The 7292-nt window shown below is 37.5% G+C and overlaps 1 long non-coding RNA gene across 1 annotated transcript in view; it reads left to right on the top strand.

Moving 5' to 3' along the window:
- Positions 1-5013, top strand: part of LOC115030092 (uncharacterized) — a 137015-nt gene extending 132002 nt beyond the window's left edge. Inside the window, exon 5 of the long non-coding RNA XR_015047086.1 lies at positions 4935-5013. This is a non-coding gene — a long non-coding RNA (uncharacterized LOC115030092). The remainder of the gene's footprint in view (positions 1-4934) is intronic.
- Positions 5014-7292: the final 2279 nt, after the last annotated feature.

Consider the following 7292-nt stretch of genomic DNA (forward strand, 5'->3'; position numbering starts at 1 on the left):
AACAGGAGCTGTCCCTGAGCTTGTTTCCTGCCTGTGGGTCCTGTACCCCTAAATGGACCACCTTGTCTGGCCTCAGTGGAAGAGGATGTGCCTCGTCCTGCAGCGACTTGGTGTGTGTGTGTGTGTGTGTGTGTTGTGAGGAGCAGGGGTGTTTGTGGGGGTGTGACACCCAGAGGGGGGTTTCCCCTTCCCCAAAGAGAAGGGGAAGGCGGAATGGAGGAGATCTTGCATGAGTGGGTATTGAGGGGAGAGAAAGAGCTAATATTGGGTTGTAAAGTGAATACATAAATTAACTTAAATAATTTTAGAATGTCAAGCATGGTAGTATATGTCTTTTATCACAGTACCCAGGAGGCAGAGGCAGGAGGAACTCTCTGTGTTTGAGGCCAGCCTGGTCTACAGAGCGAGTTTCATGACAGCCAGAGCTACATAGAGAGGACATGTCTCAAAAACAGCAACAACAAAATAGATGGACTTTTAAGTCTGTAAGACACTGTTGACAGTTTGTTTCAAGAATAAGCTATTAGGTAGCCTAAGAAAAGCATCCGCAAGGTCCAATACAGCATGAAAAGATTCCATTACTCATACCAATTGTTCTTTTTTAGAAGTGAAGTTAGGTGGAGCTGTGTGGATGGGAAGATTTTTCCTTTTTAGTAGGCAGAGGAGGCATCACTGAGAGGAATGTCTTAACTGCTTTTGAGAAGCGGTATGACATGATATGGATTCTATTTTTAATATAATGATGTCCAAATCTCAACTGCAACAAGAAACATTTAAAAATAATGGTTCAGTTCTGAAACATAAACAGGAATTATAAGTGACAAACCTACTAAATATGAAAGCATTAATCCACAAATGAAAACCTTGCTATAAATACAGAGCTGGCCTGGCAGAATATGGAAACAGTGATATAAAGTGCATGTACATTTATATAATTTATTTTACATAATTAAAATAAATATTTCAAATTATTAATTAAAGTTTGGACTAACAGATCATTGCTTCATTTGAAACAAATTCATTTACCTTTTTATTATACATAAATAAACCCACATAGTAAAGTATTTTAAGCAAGTGTTACAAATTAAATGCAGGACACAAGAGCTGTCTTTTCAAGATGGCAGATGACACTCTGGTATGGTCTGCCAAAGTCCCTAGGGAATAATCCTGAGAAACCCTGCAGAACAACTATTGGAACACTAGTAGACTCTGAACAACTGAGTAAAATATTTTAAGCAAGTGTTACAAAATAAATGTAGGCCACAAGAGCTGTCTTTTCAAGATTGCAAATGACACTCTGGTATAGTCTGCCAAAGTTCCTAGGGAATAATCCTGAGAAACCCTGAAGAACTGTCAGAACACCAGTGGACTCTGAACAACTAGAGAGTGGCCAAGTATAAGGCAGCAACAGAATCAGCAGGCAGGAGGTTGAGAAAAACACTTTCCCCTTTGTGCTCAGCTTTAGGCAACTAACAGCCATTTTTAAAGACAGAGAATCAGGTACTCTGTAACTCAAGACCTAGGAATCAAATTCTCAGAGAAATTCAGACCAGTGTTGCCAGACCATCTGCTGAAAACTGACCAGCAAAACACTGCATAGCCATGGAAAAGACTCTTTAAATCAGGTGTGCACAGCATTCAGCAAACTGAAAATCTAGTGGGAACCAAAGACTCCAAGCAGCAATGTTGATCATTTAGAAGAGCTGCATGGCACTAGGGCCAGCATTCACAGCCAGAAACCAAATGGAATCACAGAAGCATCACAGCATCTGCCTAGAAAGCAGGAACCACAGTCTGGGATGACAGTGATAATTTGGCCATTCAAAAGAGAGAACAGGAGAGGCTATCATGGAGGAGATGCCAGTGGCAAGAAAGGTTTCTAGGAGATAGGGGAAAGTTCTGAGACTGCTCAGAATCCAGCAGTCAGGTAGGTCAGCTTTCATATCCTGTATCTCCACACAGATCTATCTCTTTCCCCTATATTCACTCCTTTCTTATTTAACAATGAATATCAATTTAGCAGTCCAAGGGCTAAAGAGAGAGTTCATCAATCAAGAGCACTGGCTCTACTTGCAGAAGAAGAGAGTTTGGTTCCTAGCATCCTTCCCATGTATCTCACGATGGCCAGTATCTCCAGCTCCAGGAGATATGATGCCCTCTGGTCTTTGTAGCCACTGGCATGTACATGGACATTCATATAAACAGATATATAAAATAAAAATAATATTTTTTAACATTTTTAGCAGACTAGCTTAATTCTGCCCCATTCTTCTCCTTTATTTCATCTCCCCCTCCTCAGTATTCTTCTCTTTTTCTTTTTCTTCTCCCATAGAAGACAGGTTTGCAAGTTCTCTGTGACTTGGCATCCTAAGAGATGAGACTCTTCTACACAATAGAATATATAGCACATCTTCAACTCTCTCCTTTCAATCTGCTTTAGCCAAAACGCCCTGGTTCCCCTTTGTTTTTTAACCCTATGGTACCCTCTTCTATTTACATTCTTCTATGTATCCACCCAATGCTACTAACTGTTTTTCTTCCTTTTTTTTTTTTTTTACTTTTCTTTCCACGGGTACACATAGTAACTAGTATGTTACTATAGAATTATCATATCTGTACATGCTCTAAAATGATTAGTGCTTAAGGAATGATTATTTTGTACTTAAGCATTACCCTATTAACATAGTGGGGCTATCCCTGCATAGTGACTGTTGTAGGCACCATTATACTCCTACAGAAGAATTGGAGATGGGGTCTGGTGCTCTGAGAACCAATATAACAGAGAAAAACTATACCTCAATCATACTACAACTAGGTCCATGCCAAACAGTATAATCAAATCTACTGAAAGAATAAATTTGACTTACATATAATGAAATTCCACCAGTGCTTTAACTCCAGATGTATGCATCTCAGTGGAAAAATAACCACAAGTACAGTGAAAACCCAAGACAAAACATATCTCCCCCCTAAATGTGCCATTCCATAGTAGTAGCCCAAATGATAGGTAATTAAGCAAAATTGCAAAGAATTCAAAAGAATGATAGTAGATATGTTTAAAAAGTAAAAGATTACATAAACTTCTGGAAGAATTCCAAAAGAATACAAACAGATGAATGAAATAAAGAATGTAATATGGTATATAAAAATGGAATTCAATAAAGAGATATAAAAATCCTCAGAATGAATCATGAGGGAGACAGAATATCTGGGCTTGAAGACAAGGTAAATGAATTGGAGCATTCATCTAAGAACAAACATAGATAAATAAAAACATTAACAGAACATGTAAGATCTTTTGGGACACCATAAAAAGACAAAATCTATAAATTGTGGGCATAAAAGAAGTCCATTCTAACAGCATAGAAAATACTTTTTAGCTATATTATAACAGAAAAAATTTGCAAATCTGTGAAAAGAGGTTCCCATTGAAATGAAAGAGACATATAGAACACAAAAAGGCAAGACAAAAAAGAAAGTCCCCATGTCTACTGCATTTAAAGTGCCAAATATACAAAAGAAAGAGAATATAAATGCTAGAAGGACTTGGAGCAATATATTTCAAGTTCTGAAATACCACAGCTGCCAAGCAACACAGAGGAGCAGAGTTTGGTTCCCAGCATCCTTCCCATGTATCTCATCAAGGATATTATACCACAGCAAGAACATGCCATGGTTGAAGGGAAAAATCCAAGATAAAGGTAGGCTAACATAATGTATTTCTACAAACGCAGCTCTAATCATCCCATCCAGATACTTTCAAAGTATAGTATTTCTCAGCATCCCACAGAACTTTCTCTCAAATACGTCTCACATGAAGATACAAGGCACATTTCAGCAAATATAGGAAAACCAAAATAACTTCTTATATTTTATTTGATGGAATTACCATCTAATTTATTACCACTATTAACAATTACAAAGTATTAAAAATAATTATAAGTAGTTGTTATCATTACTATGATAGAACAAAGTTAGAAATCAATAGCAAGAAAAAAAAACAGAGATTCAAAAAGATTAAATAACACCCAATTGAATGATGAATGGATCACTGAGGAAACCAAGACATTTGAAGATTCCTGGAACATAAAGTAAAAAGTTTTAAACTGTATCAAATCTTACATGATTCAATAAAAGCAGTCCTAACAGGAGAGTTTAAATTTATAAGGGCCTGTATATATAAAAAAAAAAAAAAAGGTGTACCTTTGGTCAATGGAAGATAAAAAAGCTAGAGTCAAATGCAGTAGATCAAAAAATAATATCAGTGTATAAATGAGTGAAATAGAGGTGAAATAGACACACAAAATATTGAAGAAAAAGTGTTGGTTCTTTGAAAAGATCAGCAAACCTTTAGTGAAACTAATGAACAGAAAGTTAAAAGACCCAAACTAATAAAACTAGGAATACAAGCTTGCAATCCCACCAACAATGGAGGAGTGTTCCTCTTTCTCCACATCCTCACCAGCATCTGCTGTCACCTGAATTTTTGATCTTAGCCATTCTGACTGGTGTGAGGTGGAATCTCAGGGTTGTTTTGATTTGCATTTTCCTGATGATTAAGGATGTTGAACATTTTTTCAGGTGCTTCTCTGCCATTCCGTATTCCTCGGGTGAGAATTCTTTGTTCAGTTCTGAGCCCCATTTTTTAATGGGGTTATTTGATTTTCTGGAGTCCACCTTCTTGAGTTCTTTATATATATTGGATATTAGTCCCCTATCTGATTTAGGATAAGTAAAGATCCTTTCCCAATCTGTTGGTGGTCTTTTTGTCTTATTGATGGTGTCCTTTGCCTTGCAGAAGCTTTGCAGTTTCATGAGGTCCCATTTGTCAATTCTCGATCTTACAGCACAAGCCATTGCTGTTCTATTCAGGAATTTTTCCCTTGTGCCCATATCTTCAAGGCTTTTTCCCACTTTTTCCTCATAAATTTCAGGAAATTGGACATAGTACTACCGGAGGATCCAGCAATACCTCTCCTGGGTATATCCAGAAGATGTCCCAACCGGTAAGAAGGACACATGCTCCACTATGTTCATAGCAGCCTTATTTATAATAGCCAGAAGCTGGAAAGAACCCAGATGCCCCTCAACAGAGGAATGGATACAGAAAATGTAGTACATTTACACAATGGAGTACTACTCAGCTATTAAAAAGAATGAATTTATGAAATTCCTAGGCAAATGGATGGACCTGGAGGGCATCATCCTTAGTGAGGTAACCCAATCACAAAGAAACTCACACAATATGTACTCACTGATAAGTGGATATTAGCCCAAAACGTAGGATACCCAAGATAGAAGATACAATTTGCTAAATGCATGAAACTCAAGAAGAATGAAGACCAAAGTGTGGACACTGTGCCCCTTCCTAGAATTGGGAACAAAACACCCATGGAAGGAGTTACAGAGACAAAGTTTGGAGCTGTGACGAAAGGATGGACCATCTAGAGACTGCCATATCCAGGGATCCACCCCATAATCAGCTTCCAAACGCTGACACCACTGCATACACTAGCAAGATTTTGCTAAAAGGACTCAGATATAGCTGTCTCTTGTGAGACTATGCCGGGGCCTAGCAAACACAGAAGTGGATGCTCACAGTCAGCTATTGGATGGATCACAGGGCTCCCAATGGAGGAGCTAGAGAAAGTACCCAAGGAGCTAAAGGGATCTGCAACCCTATAGGTGGAACAACATTCTGAACTAACCAGTACCCCAGAGCTCTTGACTCTAGCTGCATATGTATCAAAAGATGGCCTAGTCGGCCATCACTGGAAAGAGAGGCCCATTGGACACACAAACTTTATATGCCCCAGTACAGGGGAACGCCAGGGCCAAAAAAATGGAAATGGGTGGGTAGGGAAGTGGGGGGGAGGGTATGGGGGACTTTTTGGATAGCATTGGAAATGTAATTGAGGAAAATACCTAATAAAAAAAAGCAAAAAAATATATTAAAAATTAAAAAAATAAATAAAACTAGGAATAAAATGTGATATAACTGGTACAAATAAAATTCAGAAAGTCATAAGGATAGACTATAAAATCTTATGATACAGTAAATTGTAATATCTAAAAGAAACAGATAAATTTCTAGTCACAGATGATGTAATGTTGGTAAGTCAGAAAAGGAAATCGTTGGCCAGTTTCACTTATAGAGATACAAACACTCAAGAATACATATTTGAAAAATCATTTACCATGATCAAGATGACTCAGTTCCCAAGTTACAGGGATGATTCAACACATGAAAAATCAATAAATATAATACATTATATGTGAGGTTTTTAATATCAATGCTTGTATATAATATATAAATAGACTCAAGAAGAGAAATTGCACAATTCTCTAACTCGATACAGAAAGCTTTAACAAAATACAAAATCCATGATAAAACCAGGCATAGTGGTAAACAGCTTTAATTCCAGCACTCTGGAGGGAGTATCAGGTGGATCTCTAAGTTCCAGGCCAGCCTTGTCTAAAGAATGAGTTCTGGGACTGCCAGAGCTATGTAGTCAGACCCACCCACCCACCCACCCACCCCCCAATCTCTCTCTCTCTCTCTGTATATATATATATATATATATATATATATATATATATATATATATACATACATATACACATATAAAATCCTCAAAGAGACTAAAAATAGATGGAACATATCTCAACATAATAAAAGCTATATATGAAAGTCCAGAGCCAACATTATGGTAAATGAAGAAAACTCAAAACATGTCTACTACGATTAACAACAAGTGCTCATTCTTTCCTCTTTTGTTCAATAGAGGGCTTGAAGTCTTAGCTAGAGCAATAAAAGAAGTACAAAGGTGGAATCTCAGGGTTTTGATTTGCATTTCCCTGATGATTAAGGATGTTGAACATTTTTTCAGGTGTTTCTCTGCCATTCAGTATTCCTCAGGTGAGAATTCTTTGTTTAGCTCTGTACCCCATTTTTAATGGGGTTATTTGATTTTCTGGAGTCCACCTTCTTGAGTTCTTTATATATATTGGATATAAGTCCCCTATTTGATTTAGTATAGGTAAAGATCCTTTCCCAATCTGTTGGTGGCCTTTTTGTCTTATTGACGGTGTCTTTTGCCTTGCAGAAGCTTTGCAATTTTATGAGGTCCCATTTGTCGATTCTTGATCTTACAGCACAAGCCATTGCTGTTCTATTCAGGAATTTTTCCCCTGTACCCATATCTTCGAGGCTTTTCCCTACTTTCTCCTCTATAAGTTTCAGTGTCTCTGGTTTTATGTGGAGTTCCTTAATCCACTTAGATTTGACCTTA

The sequence above is a fragment of the Mus caroli genome, unplaced genomic scaffold (assembly GCF_978045245.1).
Source record: "Mus caroli unplaced genomic scaffold, Mus_caroli_1 scaffold_5, whole genome shotgun sequence".
Lineage (NCBI taxonomy): Eukaryota > Metazoa > Chordata > Mammalia > Rodentia > Muridae > Mus > Mus caroli.